Raw genomic sequence first — 17,133 nt, forward strand, 5'->3', positions numbered from 1 at the left:
GGTTTCTATAAGAATTGCTAAATATGAACAGCAATCCCCTGGTTCCAGCCAACCTTGCCCTCTGAGTACGAAGAACAGGTATAGACAGGTCTGTGCCAGCGAGCTTTGAATCGTTTCCATTGCTATAGCCAACTCCCTGACAGTCTCTAAATATCTGCTCCTTGTCACAAGGCCAGAGGGTTGACCAAAGGTGTAGACAGACAAATTGGTAACTTAACTCTGTGCCCAACTGACGGAGCGGCAAAGTCGCATGACCACTGGCTGACTGGATGACAAGGCTCTTTTTCTTGGCCGCTCATCAGTTTTGAAGTTGGTGACTGTTTGGAGTCCTCTGTAGGCTGCAACCAGGAAGGTCAGGAAAAGTTTACAGAGCTGCTCAAATGGAGAGCAATCGCTCCACTAGAACTCCCGGGTCCTCTGGAAGCCCTGCACACTGTTCCAGAGGTAGGGGCTTTTCGCACGGAAGGCTAGCACAATATTGTCGGAACCACTCCTGTGTGCCGTCTCCTGTTCAGAATAAGAGTGCTCTTCTCAGCTCCTGAAGTCACAAGGACATGGTGACATGGTAGGGGTTATAGAAAGGAGAGAAAGAGAAACCGGGCTCGCCTGTGGGGTCCTTCTGCTGTCAGCTCGGATTGGCCACAAAGCTATTTTAAATGGCTTCATTTTGACTGCTAATTAGCTTGTTTGTGGAGCTGGCTTGCCCCCAGAGTGGCTTTGAGAACTGCCGCCTAGCCTTTCAGCAACTGCAAGGCCAGAGCTAGGGCAAGATCTGTTGAACAAGCGCTACTTCCTCAGCCTCTAACTAGGGTGGACTCGGGTGGGGGAGCAGAGAGGTAAGAGAATGTGATACAGCTGACCCCGGTGCAAAGGCTTCTGGGGGGAGACGGGGGACCATCAAACAAGCCAGGAGTTGTTTGGAGCAACTTACTGTTAGGTCCAAAGGAAACTCCAGTTCCCCAAAATCCAAAAGCCCAAATATCCTGAAATGAGCTCACCCTGGACTCAATCCGAATTTCTGGCCCATTAGATAAATAAAAGCCAGCGTTCCTCGGGGATTTGCAAAAACTGGTTCACATTTTCCAAAGGTAACCATATTTCCCTTACTTCTGACAGAAAGGACCTGAAGCCTATCAAAGCAGAGGCTGGGCTCCAGGCTCCCAGAGTATCACAGGTACTTTTATACATTTCAAAGTCCACGCTGGATCCTGTTCCTTCTCGCCTCTCTCCTACCCTGAACTCCCTCTTGCTCATGGTTTCTCTCATAAGCCTACCACACCTACGACTATTGTGCTACCTCCTTCCCTTCCCCCAATAAACTTCCTTTAACCTAGGCCTGTGGAATGGTACCATTCCTTAGGGGCACACCTTGGCACGGGCCCACTACCGTACTTCCTCCTGCTGCATTATGCTGGGTTATAAAGCATGGCAGACCCACGGACGTCTGTTCAGGTGTAGGAGGTAAAGGGTTCTCGTAGGTCTGGGCTTGGCAAACATCTCCAGCAAGCCTTGTCCTTTCTCCATCTCCTCTGCCTGGCTAAACTGTTGGGTTATACTCCTAAAGCTCCGCCCCTTATTTGGCCACTTCCTCCTCCTAGGCTAATTACCGAGGTTGAGCTATCAAAGCATTGAAATCCAGCATTCAAAAACCCCCTTAGGGCTATTCTGATTAACCTGTGCAATCAGAACAAACAGACTCATCCTAACACGGGGGTTTCCCCTTTTAAGTTTATAAAGCATCATTTGCCTACGAGCCATAGGTCAATCCTTTCTAAGACCCCTAAGACCCTCCCACAATCGAGCTCTCTGTCTGGGACTTTGCTCCTGTGCTCAGTCTGTCACAGCCTCGAGAAAAACAGCTTTCACACTGTGTTTTCCAGTGTGCTCACACCTCTCCTTTGCTCTATGCATCTTAAAGAATGTTCATGTTGTTAACTCATGCTGTTATCTCTTTTGTAAACTTATAAGCTACAGGAAACCCACTCAGACCTACCTCTCAAGGACCAAACAGACTCCACCCAGATAAGTGCATCTGCCTAAAGTTCCCAGCTACTACCTATTCCAAAGGGCGGGATTCCTCAGGGTTTCAAATGTACATCTAAGAAAAAATTTTCTTTTCTCCCGAATACACTTAATCTTATTCCCTACCTATAATATATATGATATATATGATATATATGATATATATGATATATATGATATATATGATATATATGATATATATGATATATATGATATATATGATATATATGATATATATGATATATATGATATATATGATATATATGATATATATGATATATATGATATATATGATATATATGATATATATGATATATATGATATATATGATATATATGATATATATGATATATATGATATATATGATATATATGATATATATGATATATGATATATATATATATATATCGTGTGTTCCAGCATCTCGTGAAGTCCAGGCACTTACTACACCCAGGACAGCTCCAGAGAAGCGACCTCCAGATGTTCAATCTCCTCTCACAGACACAGACGCTTCTCTTGGACCTGTTCCTTCTGACCTATCCTCAGATGGTTCCACAGACCCTGGACAACAAGGAAACAGCCAACTCTAAGACTGGACAAACATCCCCTACCCATTTTTCTAGGTTCCCTAGAGACACGTTGCCCCAAAGCAAGCAGGAAGTAGTCAGAGATCTCAACAACCCTATTCCTGCTCCACCGTCGCCTCTAATTTTTCCTTTTTAATTAAGCCAAAACGGGGGAATGTTGGTACTCTGTCTAAGCTCCACCCCCACAGCTACCTGGGAACAGCCAGGTGTGCTCCGCCCCACAGTTGCTTAGCAACAGCCAGCTGTGCCTGACTATAAAGGGGGCTGTGTGCCCACTCCTCTCCCTTTTGCTTTCTCTTCGTTCTTCTCTTCTCTGCTCTCTTCCCCTCTGTCCCTGTCCCTTCTCTCCCCTCCCCTCCTCCCCTCCATGGCTCATGACTGGCCTTTTCTCTCCTCTCCTCTTCTTCTCTCATTAAACCTCTCTAGGTGGAACCATGTTGGCTTGGTGTGTTTTGTCTGGGCTCGAGCCGAGATTTAAACAGCAACACCGAGCACCTGGCTTAAAGTTTGCAACAGTTTGATCCTGAACTTCGTCCCTGGGCTTTGGAACTCTTATTCCCGTATCAAATGAAGAGCTCATCCCCAGCTTGCTTTTCTTCAGGATTGTCGGATGCCCGAGGCTGAAAGCTTCCGAGAGCAGGAATAACTTGCTCGGGTTTTGTCCTCTTGACTTTGGCTGGCGTTACTTCTCTATCTCATTATGGCTTTGATGCTTTTAAGAAAATTAAACAGATATTTCATCCAGCTTTTTGCAAGCTGTCTTTGATCTTAATCACTCATCGTGCTGTTGCCAAAGGAAACCCACAAAGTTACTTGGGTTCAAATCCCAGCTCTTATTTCTGCCTGCCTGGGTTAGCCAAAGTGTCTTCCCCTCGCTCAGTCACACATTAAACCCTACCAATTAATCTCCACGGTTTCGTAATTTGAAAGTGAAAGCCTTTGTTTTTTGTTTGGGTAACGTAGCTCGGTAACAGTTGTGTCCATTGACTGTCCCAAGCTAGAAGGGATGTTCCAGGCTTATGTAAAAGTTGTGCTTCCTCCCCACCCCCCATTTTTTCTTACCCAGGAAATACCCAACAAGGAGAATCCGCTTGACCTGAGGGCATGGGTTACTTTCTAAAGATAACCAAGGACTCAATCAAAATACACATTGTTTAAAAACAAAAGCATATTGCGAAACACGGACTTCTAGATTAAGTCACTAAAAGCGCCTACTATACAGAGGACCCTGTTCACTTTAGTTATTTTATAAAGTTAGTCAGTGTTAACCTGGTTCTGCTCTAGTTTTTCATTTAATGTGTCCTTTTAATAGAGTCCTTGCCATAAATAGTTCTCTTTTTTGAGGATTTATTTATTTATTTATTTATTTATTTATTTATTTATTTATTTATTTATTATAAGTACACTGAAGGTGTCTTCAGACACACCAGAAGAGGGCATCAGATTCCATTACAGATGGTTGTGAACCACCATGTGGTTGCTGGGATTTGAACTCAGAACCTCTGGAAGAGCAGTCAGTGCTCTTAACCGCTGAGCCATCTCTCCAGCCCTCAATATTTCTCCTAATCAGAATTATTTTACCAAAAGTTCTGTCATTAACATGAGCATAGGTGGTGTGTGCGTGTGTGGTGTGTGCGTGTGTGGTGTGTGTGTGTGTGTGTGTGTGTGTGTGTGTGTGTGTGTGTTTTAAATCAAGGGTTGATTTAGTAAACTTGTCTACCCTCAACAATCAACAACCAAAGCTGGGGTGCCAACTCCTACTGTGTGTCTCTGCACTTTTTAGATCAAGAGTTGTAGTCAGAGCATTTAAACAAGCTGAACATGCTTTTCTGTAGTGTTGCCATGCCCCAGAGACTCAGTTTTTCTGGTGAGAAAGTCATGGCCATTATGATTGAGACTGCAGATTGGCTTCCCGTGTTAGATGCTTGGCGGTCGCTCCTTGCCTGATGGTCTTAAAACACTCCATCTGCAAAGATGCTAACATGCTAACACTTCCATTTTCTGCATAAGGAAGTTAGCCGGGAGGGATCCTTTAGCCTGCGCAAAGCCACAAAGCTTGGAAGAGAGGAAGTGGCAAACCAATGTCACCCCACTTACTACCTGCCTGCTTTCTGGATGCCCCCTGGTGCCATTACTGTCAAATGATGAGTGTCAATTAAATTCACGGAGTGTTTATTTGAAACTTTACAATGTTTGCCACCGAGACTATGGCAATGTCTTTAAAAGGTGACAGGGAGGCCGGGGAGGTAGCTCACCAGATAAAGCGCTTGCCACGGAAGCATGAGAACCTGAGTTTGGATCTTCAGAAGCCACGGGAAAGGTGTGGAAACTTGTAGTCCTAGAGTTAGAAAGCCAGGGCAGGAGGAGCCCTGGGGTTTCCTTGCCAGCCGTCTAGCAGAATTGGAGAATCCCAGGTTCAGAGTGAACTCTTATCTCAAGAGAAAAGATGGAGAAGCCCGAGAAAGCACTGGCATTCAGCCTTGACCTCTGTGTGCACTTGCCTGCGCACACACTCGAGTGGGTAAGCACATGCAAGCAGGCACAAAGGGACGAGGACTGTATCGCAATAGTGCCGTTGGGTCTGAATGGAGAAGTTGGACATCTGGGTAACAGAAGCATCAGGAATGGAGTGGGTCGCTCATTACCAATGATGAACACACAGGTGAGCCTAACCCGCCCAGCTCTCATGAGATCAAGAGAATAAGATTTCAGAGGGCAGAAGAGCATGTGTGGCCAGAATATATATTAATACATGTGCAAAACTGTCCAATAATAAAAATTTAAAAACACTAGAATTTTTTTTTTTTTTTGAGACAGGGTCTTTATGTAGCTCTGGCCGCCCTCAAACTCACTATGCAGATCAGGCTGGCCTTGAACTCACAGAAATCTGCCTGCCTCTGCCGCTGCCACTGCCTCTGGTGAGCTGGAAATAACGGTGTGTGGCACCACAGTCAGGCTAAAAAAATTAGATTTCTTTCTTTCTTTCTTTCTTTCTTTTTTTTTTTTCCGGAGCTGGGGACCGAACCCAGGGCCTTGTGCTTGCTAGGCAAGCGCTCTACCACTGAGCTAAATCCCCAACTTTTTTTTTTTTTAAGCTCAATTTTATAGGCAAAAGCTGAAATAAAGCCTCCCAAGTACAGAAAAAAAAATACCTATTTCAATTAGCAACCAGCGCTAGATTCCATGCGGGTCATCTTCCGTGAAAGAACGAGAATAGGGTGAAGCTAGGACTTGAGGCTGGAAAATAAAAGATGTGAGACTGTCTTGGCTGGCATCTGTCTGCCCCCTTCTCCCACTCACTTGCCATTTGTCACTTGCAGGAGAACCGGAGGGAAGGATAACATGGCAGAAACAGTACCCGAAGCTCTCCTTCCTCCTGGCACCTTCAGAATTGGGCTCGCCTTTGCTGCCCTTGTGAGCCTAGGAGCATCTGATTTTCGCAAAGGGCTGCATGCAGAGGGCCTGGCCGGATCAAATTAAAACTCTGAGCTTTACACAGGCGCAGCAGCCACAGCAGTAGCGACAAAAAGTTAGAGCCTCTCGTCTAAGGATATATACGGAGCCAGAAATAGACGTTGGAGCTGTGGCCTGCCAGTCTGGGACTGCGATGGTGTGGATGGGCTCTAATTGAATGGCCGCATGAGTCACGCTTACCCAGTGCAGGGAGCCAGCGCAGAACCTCAGCATCCTTTTGTAATGCTCAGTAGCTAAGTTGAAGGAAAGAGAGAAGTTTTTGTTCATGATCTCATTCCAATCAGAATGTGTCCAGACGCCCAAATATTTGATTTGAGCCCGGTTGCTAAGAGACCTCCCACTGGGACCCAGTTGCCTGCGGGCAGGAGGGCGGTATTGGCATCGCCTCAGATTTCTGCCAATTTATTTTGAAACCAGAAAACCTGGAACTGCGGCCTCCTCAAGGCAATCACGGAGAGAGGAGAGATCTGAGTCAGCCAAACACCAGGGGAAAAAACCAGCACTGACCTTCTAGGTGCTTTGGGAGGGCTTGGGAGAGAATCCTAAGCCTGGATTATTTACTTACTGTTAAATATGCTGGACTGGTAAGAAGAAGAAAGCTGGGACTTTGTGCTTGGGCAACGCGAGTGCCATCTTGAAGCAAGCTCAGGGATTGCAGAACAGTGGTGGATTTCCATGTTATTGTTGGGTGTTGAATAAGCTTCAAGCTCCCTACTACGCGTAACCAGCATCTTGGGTTTTAATTGCTGGGTGACTTAAACCCCAAGAGAGAGATGTTGGCCCAGATGAGTGTGTGAGAGGCCAGCATGTAAGACAGAGCTGAGAACCTAGTGGTGTTCCTCTCATTTCTCAACAGAAGGAGAGCTGTTTGCCCCAGTCAGGGCCTTGGTAACACAACAGAAGAGGCTCCTTTGCTACAGAGCCATGCCCCCGTGCTATTCCCTGCCCCAAATGGTGACACACACAAGACTGGAAACTCCTTCCAGCTATTTCTATATTGAAAATTCTATATTCATACTTATTCAATAATGAATTTGGGTGTTTTGCTGTGGAGACTGTTTTCAGATGAGATTTGTAATGTACAAACTCTGAAGATCATGGATGGAAATCCTTGGTTTTCATTTAATGCCAGAGTATAAGTCAGATTGTGTGTGTGTGTGTGTGTGTGTGTGTGTGTGTGTGTGTGTGTGTGTTAATAGACTGGCTGGTCTGTGAGCTTCAGGTATTGTCCTGTCTCTGCCCCATCCAGCCTTACAACCAGCTGGGTTTACAGTTATGCAGTCTGTTTTTTATGTGCTTCCTCGGGATCTGAACTCAGGTCTTCACACTTGCATGGCAAGTTCTAAATTGACTGAGGCACCTCTGTAGCTGCAGTCAGAGTTTTGTAGAGGAACAGAACCAATGGTGTGTGCACTGTAAGATATGAGAAGGCATTGGCTTGTGTGGTTATGAAGGCTGAGATGTCCCATGATCTACTGTCTGAACTGGAGACCCAGGAACCCATGGGGTCAGTCCTGCGTGTTTCACCAACGTGTCTCATGGTTCGACAAAGCATCACACCGGAAGGCAGTATGATTTCCATTTTAGAAGTCAGTAAAAGAGATAGTCCCCCCCCCAAAAATATCCTTAAACCCAGAGAAAATACTCTCCACTAAAACATTTTTTTCTTTTCTCCTTAGCCTCTGCAGGGAAGAAATTGGGGGGGGGGGGGAGTTGAAATTTGTTTCCCAATCTACAGTCTCTTTGGTTATATGAATCATCTAAGGTATTCGAGGTTTGTTTCAGGCCCTTGTGATGGCTCCATGAGTAAAAGGGGTCACTGTGCAAGCCTGATCAAGTTCAACTCCCAGAATCCACGGTAGGAGGCTAGAATGGCCTCCTGAAAGCTGTCCTTGTTGGGGTTTAAATCTCGGCTCTCGTCCAGACAGAAGATACCAAACCAGCATGGTTCCACGCGGAGAGGTTTAATGAGAGAAGACAAGTAGAGGAGGAGAGAGGAAAGACCGGCCATGAGCACGTGGAGGGAAAGGGGGGAGGGGAGTGGGAAGAGAAGGAACAGGGACAAAGGGAAGAGAGCAAGAGAGCAGAGAAGAGCAAGAGCAAGAAAGCAGGAGTGTCAGGCACAGCTGGCTGTTGCCAGGTAGCTGTGGGGGTGGAGCTTAGACAGAATACCCACAGTCCTCCGACCACCCCGCTCACCACCATGCTCATTGCTCCACCCTACCCCAACAAAACACTCTAAATGTGGAGAGGAAAAAAAAAACAAAACAGAAATATTTCCGTGAGAGAAACTATGACGTCACAGGTGCTGCATTCTGGTGTCATCACAGGATCCCTCTGGAGCGTGGCCAAGATAGACAGGGTCCTGTTTTGAGTCCAAACCATCTTGCTAATGAGGACCATTGGCAGGAGAGGGAGGGGGACCACTCCAAATGAGAGAGATAAATACAGGCAGGCGGAGGGCCAGACTCTGCACGGAGATCTTGAATATTCTACAGGATATTCAGCCAAAACCCGGCTCTTAGTTTTTCAGTAATGATAGATGACAAGGCGTGGGGTAAAAATAAACCCACGTCTAGTGTTGTTTCTGGCTGGTTCCGAGGGAAACAGCTTTGTTAACGTTCAGGGGATGGGGAGATGTTTGAAATGTGAATGCCTGGTGCTCTCCAGAGAGGAAGAGAGCAGAAGAAAGGGCCGTGGAGTATTTGGGCCCAAGTTCTTCCCTGTTGCCTTTGCTTAGAAGAAGGCTCCTGATCAGCTGATTTAAGAATCCCTCCCAACTCGGTTTAAGTGTCCAAAACATTGGAGAGAGAGTACCTACACCAGCGGGAGTTAATTTCTGATGTTCCCAGAGACTGCTTATGTCCGAGGTGTAAATTCCTCAGATGCCTCACTCAGTTGGTGAACTCTGGACAAATCAGCCAGACCAGGAATGCTGGGAAGCTCTTAGCGGAACTGTGGCTCTGTAACATTTTGGGTGGCTGTTTTTCTTTCCCATTTCTGTGTATTTAGAAATATGTAGGAAACCTGGAAAACCACAGCAGCCCGGTCAGCCCACTCCTTCTTGAGACAGAGTCTTCTATTGCTCCTGCCCCAAACTTTCTTCTTAGCTGAAGTGAGTTTGAGCATAAAACATTTTTCTACTCTTACTTTGTTAGCATTTTGTCTAAACTCCGCCCCACAGTTACCTGGCAACAGCCGGGTGTGCCCGACTCCCTATAAAAGGGGCTGCTTGCCCCCCCCCCCCTTTTGCTCTTCCCTTCTTGCTCCAGCTCTGTCCCCTTGCCTGGTCGCCCCTCCCTCCTGTTCCTTCATCCTCCACATACTCATGGCTGGCCTCTACTCCTTTATTTCCTCTCTCTCTCTCTCTCTCTCTCTCTCTCTCTCTCTCTCTCTGCCTCTACTACCTTCCCAATTCCCCTCCCCATGCCCTTTATAGACTCTGTTCTATACTCACATCCTGTGGCTGGTCCCTCAGGGGGAGGGATGCCTCCGATTGGCCTGTCGAGGCACACTCTTCCCCCACACTTTACCATATATCCACCAAAACATATCCCTCTTCTTTTCATCCTTTTATGAAACACAACAGCTTTCCCACTGGGTTTATAGTGTGTGCGCCACTATCCTAGTTTTGTGGTGCTGGAATTACATCCCAGGGCTGAAGGGCTGTGTGCACGGAGGCTAGCACTCTACCAACGGAAATGTTGCTTTTTTAAAATTTTTTTTTAATTTTTTTTTTTTTTGGTTCTTTTTTTCGGAGCTGGGGACCGAACCCAGGGCCTTGCGCTTCCTAATTTTTTTTTATTTTAAGTAACAGTGTCTTGCTATGTAGCCCAGGGTGGTCTGGAACTCCCTAGTAGACCATGCTGGCCTCAAATTTTCTATGCTTCTCCTTTCTCTGCCTAATCTAGAGCTGAGACTCGTGTGGGCTAGCATACCCAGTCTCCTCCTCCCTCACCTTCACCACTCACATTCACTAAAAACTTGTGCATACAGCTCTATAGCGGAGTGCCCACTTAAAATCTGCGAGCCTCTGGGTTCTGTTTCCGACACTCCCCAAAGAAAAACATTGATCTTATGGATAAGTCTAAGTTGGTTTAAGTAGAAAACTATCATATAGTTCTACTATAGATTGTATCCATGTTGGGAGCTGAGCTCATAGCTGTGGGCATGCTACGCAAGTACCCTGCCAATAAACCATATATGTAGTGCAGTGAGAGATTATGTAGGCTTTATTTAAAACGGTTGATGTCTGCAGAGCCAAGGCTCCTAGGGATGTTGGACTGGCAGGGTCTTGTTAATTGATAGTTTTTGGGTTTTTTTATTTGTTTTTTTTTTTTTAATTTGTTGTTGTTGTTGTTGCTGTTTTTCTTCAGTTAAAGAACCCCTGCTAGACAAAAGAGTCTTGTGACACTCCAGGATCCTTTACACCTAATATAATATGCACCCATCTACCAAGTCTTTGTAGGTGGTGATTCAGGGAAGGCTTCTCTTTTGAAATCATTCATTTTGTAACCCAAATGGAAAACAAGACTCCCAACCCCTCCCCTTCCCCAAAGGAGCCAGATGTGACAGCTAATAAAAGAAAGATGCATACTATTAAACCCATATGTTATTGTCTGTCTTTCCTGAGCAAAGTGCTCTGCAGAAATGCCTCACTATCCCCAGATGTTAGTCCTGGTTAAAGGAAGGAGAACGGGAGATGTCAAAGGAGCTCTTGGTTCTTTTATTCTGTGTAACACCCAGCTCTGCTCTGTATTCAGGGCACTCATCCCTGGGATGCTGGGTGGTGCCTTTCTTTGGACTAAGTTATATTCAAACAAACAAACAAACAAACAAACAAACCCCATCTCTATTGTATCCTGTAGGCTGTTTATTGCTGTATTCCTACAGCCAAAACCTGAAAGAGCAAACAGCTCTCACTAGGCAGACTGATGGAGTCAATTACTTGCTGACTAGCTCTCTGCATCAGGCTCTGGGCAAAGTCACTCACCAGCCACAGGATGCTAAGGCACAGCTCTGTGGAGATCATGAATGGACTCCCACTGAGAGACTGCATCACCTGTAGGGACCCTGGAATAGCAGACTGCCTTCTAGAACTCTGGCTAATTAGGCTGTCTCTGACATATCCTCAGGACTTCACCCAGACTTGAAGATCGCTTAACACTAGCCATCCAGACCCATTACTGGCATCCGGCATAGGAATCCAAGGAGCAGCATCTTGGCTTTCTCTGAAGCCTTTGGTCTGAACTCATTCAAAGACATTCAGTATTTACTGAGGTTAAGGTTGTATCACATCAAGGGTAGAAAAGCAACCACAGGGTCCTCTCCTCCCTAGTGGTAACAGAGTCAGTGTAGAGCATTGATTGTTACATCCATCAAAGCACTTAACAGCTTTGTGTTGGTCTAAACAAATCCAACAGACCTTTTAAGTTTGTCTAGGCTCATCTGGTACAGACCCCCTGCTAGGCTCTCTAACCCAACACACAACATACTCTTGCTGGAATCAGAGGCTAATGTGGTATTTTTGATGGTCATTAGTGCTGTTTGCCAAATATTCTCAACCCTCCATGTCCATGCACCTGCAGATTCAACACAACTGTGAATGGAATTTTTTTGTCTTTTTTAATTGTGTCTGTCCTGAACTTGTTCAGACCTTTCTTTCTTGCATATTGTTCCCTAAGTAGTACAGTGTAACAACTATCCGCATAGCATTTGCATCTTGTTAGCTACTTTATGTCACCTAGAGGTGAGTTAGAGTGTATGGGAGGAGTAAGTAAATTTTATGCTAATTCTATGTCCTAAGGAAACTCCAACATCCACAGATCCTGGGGATAGGAAGAAGATGGATGAACCAATCCCTGGGGAATGCCTGTCTTTCCTATCTCTCCACTTTCTGGGTACAATGACAGGATCCCACTTTCTGGCTCCTATATGTGGGGTGGGGCTGTGCTATTATTGTCGGCTAATGACTTATAAGTGGAAGTGATATGTTTCACTTTGGGACACAACAAATAATTGCTAGTTCAAGACCTGGATTGAACTCCCTTTGCCACAGCAACTAGTAGAGTCTGAGACCACACTACACTCAGGTACCTGATCAACTTATGATGGATGTGAGAAAGAAATCTTTGTCATTGTAACCCAGTGTAGTTTTGGGATTGGGATAAATACTGTACTATTCTGATGATTTCGCCATTCTCGATTTGGTATTTTTTTGCATGCTTTTTTCATCTTTAAATCCATACGTTGTCTGCTTGGCAACTTCTTCCTGGTCCTTCCAGACAGTCTTGACTAGGCATCTTTCCTGCACAGTCACTTCTGATGCCTGCTGGCCTTTGGCACTCTTCAGCTGCCCTCCGCACTGATTTCTGTGTGTATCTCCATCACAGTCTGGACTAGATACTTTCCCGGTTGCTGAGACAAAAGACTGGACAGTTAGCAACGCAAGAAAGTTTCCTTTGTCTCACAGTCTGAGGATGCAGTTCATCGAGACATGGGAGGGCTGGGCATCGGGAGGCAGGTGTTCACATTGTATCTGTATCTGGGGAGCAGAGACAAATGGATACTTGTGCTTAGCTGACTTCTTCCAGTAATGTTCTGCCTGGGACACCAGTCCATGGAATAGCACCATCCATGCTCTCGGGAGACTTTCCTCCTCGGTCTAACTTTTCTCAGCATCATAGACATGGGTTTCCATAGTGACTCTAAATCCGATGAAGTTGACAATAAAGACAGACCACCATGGAGCCTAAATCCATTTTATTACTTCTGTGTGTGTGAGCCTTCCTTTCTCTTTTAGATTTAAACATCTCCAGGATAAGATTTATACTCCACTCATATTCTATACATAGTGTCTATTTTAAGCTACAAATGCTTCACAGGGCAGCTGAGGCTCTTGGGAATGTTGAAGGACACGCTTGAGGCCTGTATATCAGTGGTGGACTTTATAGTCCCTGCTCTGGTGATGTAGCTCAGTGGTAGAATGTTTGCTTGTTAGACATGTGCCAAACCCTGCCAAAAGGTGGGGAGGAGCAGGAGGAGGAGGAGAAGGAATTGGGGAAGAGTGTTAGGGTTCAGGAGTCATCTCACAAACCACACATATACTGATTTCAGTCAGAGAGGGACAGGATATCAAGCATTTGCCCCAGGACCAATAGATTGGGGCCGCAAACTAGATTCGGAAACTAACTGTGACCCAAAGCAAGAATCCTACAGAGCTTTTAATCCTGAAATCCATGAATATCTATGCCAAATTATTCCACCAATCAGGAATTAGGGATAGGGGACTTCCTTAGGAACATATCTTTGTAGTACATGGATCCTGTCCTCATTGGATGGGTTATTCATCTGTGGCTGAGACACTTGACTTGCCCAATATTTATGTCCCAACAAGCCAACCAGGATGTCATTTACCCACATATATGTTTCTTCCTGCCAAGAAGGGTGTCAATTCCCAGGGAGGCCTGTGGTCCATGTTTATTGTGATAAACTATACAAAGCAGTTCTAACTTTTATTCTGAATGGTTCTAAGAACACCAAAGCATAGAGCATAACAGAATATGCAATCAACTCGGACATGAGAAAGTTTCCTTGTGATATTAGTAACAACATAAAATGGCTAATTAGATAGACAACAGTTACCTAGGCCTTAACAAAGAATTGACTGTCCTTAAATTCCCAGATATAAGTTAACACATATGATGATTTGATAATTTGATAAGTCTAGTATTAAATTTTGGAAGGCATTTGTTAGAGCTATTTTTTTCTTGATTTAACATTAATATCTATATATGTCAACTATTTGAAAGAAAAAAATCTTAAAATCAGATTTTCTTCTAATACTTAATAATTTAGTTTTCAAATAGAAAAAAGTTTTTTAAAAGCTAGGAGAGATGTGCTTTTTTTTTGAGGGAGAACTTTTTTTCTTTTTTTTTTTTTTGGTTCTTTTTTTCGGAGCTGGGGACCGAACCCAGGGCCTTGCGCTTCCTAGGCAAGCGCTCTACCACTGAGCTAAATCCCCAACCCCGAGGGAGAACTTTTTAAAGTCTCCCCTGAGTCAGGTACCATTGCACATGCCTTTAATCGCAGCACTCAGAAGGCAGAGGCAAGTAGATGTGAGTTCAAGGCCAGCCTGGTCTACAACCAGGATAGCCAGGGTTCTATGGAGAAATGTCTCCAAAACCCAACCAACCAACCAAAAATAAACTGTCTAGTGGTCATTTAAACCTAGCTCTGCTTAAAAAATAAAGGGAAAGAAAGAAAGAAAGATAGAAAGAAAGAGGACAAAACTGAAAATATGGCTTGGATAATAATTTTTTTTTACTGTAGATGACTATAGATTTTTTCTTTATTTTAAAGTAATTTTGCATATTATAAAAGGAAACATTGTTAAACATTTTTCATTTTCATAGTATATCATATAGGTTACAATTCTATCTTCTTCAGTGATTTAGAATGCACTATTGAATTCCAAATATGGGATAGAGAGGTGGCTTAGTCCATAACATGTGACAGTGAAGACATGAGAACCTAAGGTCAGATCCCCAGCCCTGTGTGGTGGCATAGCTGTCCCTATACCAGTGTGGGGACAGGAGCTGGAGCTTGCTGGCCAGCTAGTTTACAGAAATGTGAGCTTTAGGTTCAGCGAGACAGCCCTTCTCAAAAAAGGAAGTGGAGTTACCTAAGTGATGGCTCAGTGGCTAAGAGCACTTGCTCCTCCTCCTCCTCCTCCTCCTCCTCTTCTTCCTCCTCAAGATTTACTTATTATATGTAAGTACACTATTACTGTCTTCAGACACACCAGAAGAGGGCATCAGATCCATTACAGATGGTTGTGAGCCACCATGCGGTTGCTGGGAATTGAACTCAGGTCCTCTGGAAGAGCAGTGAGTGCTCTTAACCGCTGAGCCATCTCTCCAGTCAGAAACCCAGAGATGAGTTCTCAATACACATTGGGCATCCCAGAACTGCCTGGAACTGTCTGTTCTCAGGGACCAGTATACCTGGTACAGAGTCACACAGACACATTAAAAATAAAAATAAAAACAAACTCATACAAATAAGGTGGAAAATACACCAGACATTAACCTCCTGGCCTACACATATGGTGGCCATATATGAGCGCACACACACACACACACACACACACACACACACACACACACAGAGAGAGAGAGAGAGAGAGAGAGAGAGAGAGAGAGAGAGAGAATGGATAAGATTCTCAGTGTCTGTAGTAGATGAAGTAAACTTAACATTGGGGTAGACAACCAGGGTTGGTCCCATTTCTCAGACCTAGTTCCCTACGAGAGAGGCAGCAAGTGCTTACTTCCCACACCATACCTCAGCACACTGACAAATGCATTTCACTGTTAAGAACAGACTCCTTATTCTAATAGGAACTGACAAGATAGAGTCTCAGTGTCAGGTAACAGAAGAAGCAAAATGCACATCTGGGAGCCAGCTGGAGAAAGTGCACTTTTCTCAGACCTAAGGCACACAGACATAGAGTAATGTCCTCTACGTAAATACTCAGGGGCCTGCGTTCATTTAAAAGTCCCTTATGGTTTAAAAAAAAAAAAAAGGAAAGAAAGAAAAGAAAATGAAACCAGGAAAGAGGTTTGAACAGTAAAAACAAACCCCTGAAGATGTAATTATCTTAGTTTGGTTTTGACCTATAGGTTCTCTCCTTTCTATGTTTTTTTCTTTTTTTTTTTTTTTTCCGGAGCTGGGGACCGAACCCAGGGCCTTGCGCTTCCTAGGCAAGCGCTCTACCGCTGAGCTAAATCCCCAACCCCCTGTTTTTTTCTTTTTAAAGTATTTTTATATGATACATACTGACAGAGGGTCTGGAACGTACCAGTTGTGAGTAGGACTGTGAAACAGGCTGCTTGGGTTTCCTTCACTCGTGTTATATGACCTGGGATGCGTGATTTAGCCTTACCACATCCCGGTCTCTTCCTTTGTATAGAATAAAATTTGTCAGCAAAGTCGACCAGGACCTGTGGCAGAATAGGTACTCAACAATTGTTAGCTATTAGTGTGAAGTTCCTATAATACAAGTCCCTTCCTTGGGAGCTTTATTTATTCATATATTGTTGTGGTGTGTGTGCATGGGTGTGTGTGCACGCCCTCCTGTGTATGGAAATCCAGAGACTGATGTCTGATAATCTTCCTCAGTCTCTCTTCACCTTATCTTTTGAGATTGAGTCTCTCGATAAGCATGGAGCTCTCACCAATTTGGTTAGGCTGGCCCTTGGGATCCCAGAGTGCAGGCCTGTAATCTCAACTACTGGGGAAGCTGAGTCAGATAGTCTGCAAGTTCAAGGCCAGCCTGGGCAACTTAGTGAGAACATAGTTTAAAAATAGTAAAAGCAGGGCCCTTGGTGGTGCATGCCTTTGATCCCAGCACTTGGGAGGCAGAGGCAGTTGGATCTCTAGAGTTCCCGGACAGCCAAGGCTACACAAAGAAAGTTTGTCTTGAGACAAAGAAACAAGCCCCAAACAAACAAACAGTCTCCTACAACACAAAGCGATCTTCCCTCCAAAGTAAGTAAGGGGTCCCAGAGATGACTCAGTGGTTGACAGAACAGGGTGTGCTTCCAGAGGACCCAGCTTTGATTCCCAGCACAGATTAGCAGCTCATGCACTTCTGCAAGTCCAGTTCCAGGGGAGCTGTAAAAAGACAGCTGGGGTTACAGCCCAGTCATGATGCCTAGAAAAGGAAAAGTCTGCAACCGGGCGATATATACATATGGCTATAGAAATGAAGATGTATGTCTTCGCAATACACGTGGACTGACTTTTTAAAAGAAAGCTCAAAAGTATCTCTTTGGAGATAAGTTAATTTTATTAGGACGTCTTGGGACTGACCATCTTTTTTGTTTTACTTGGTTTCCCCCTTTCTTTTTTTCCTCCCAGATTAGGATCAACCCCAGGGCCTTACATAGGAGAGCCAAGTCCCTCCCCACCTTTGAAAGTTTGTCTTTATCTTTATGTATGAGTGCTGCCTGCATGTATGTCTGTGACCATGTGTGCCTGCTACCTGCAG

The 17,133-nt window shown here is 44.7% G+C and overlaps 1 long non-coding RNA gene across 1 annotated transcript; it reads left to right on the forward strand.

Moving 5' to 3' along the window:
• Positions 1-308: 308 nt before the first annotated feature.
• On the forward strand, positions 309-3,353 carry LOC102551092 (uncharacterized). The gene is made up of 3 exons (XR_361129.5): positions 309-444; positions 1,117-1,174; positions 3,036-3,353. It is a non-coding gene; the product is annotated as an uncharacterized LOC102551092 (long non-coding RNA).
• Positions 3,354-17,133: the final 13,780 nt, after the last annotated feature.

This window comes from Rattus norvegicus, chromosome 17 (assembly GCF_036323735.1).
Source record: "Rattus norvegicus strain BN/NHsdMcwi chromosome 17, GRCr8, whole genome shotgun sequence".
In the NCBI taxonomy this organism is placed as follows: domain Eukaryota; kingdom Metazoa; phylum Chordata; class Mammalia; order Rodentia; family Muridae; genus Rattus; species Rattus norvegicus.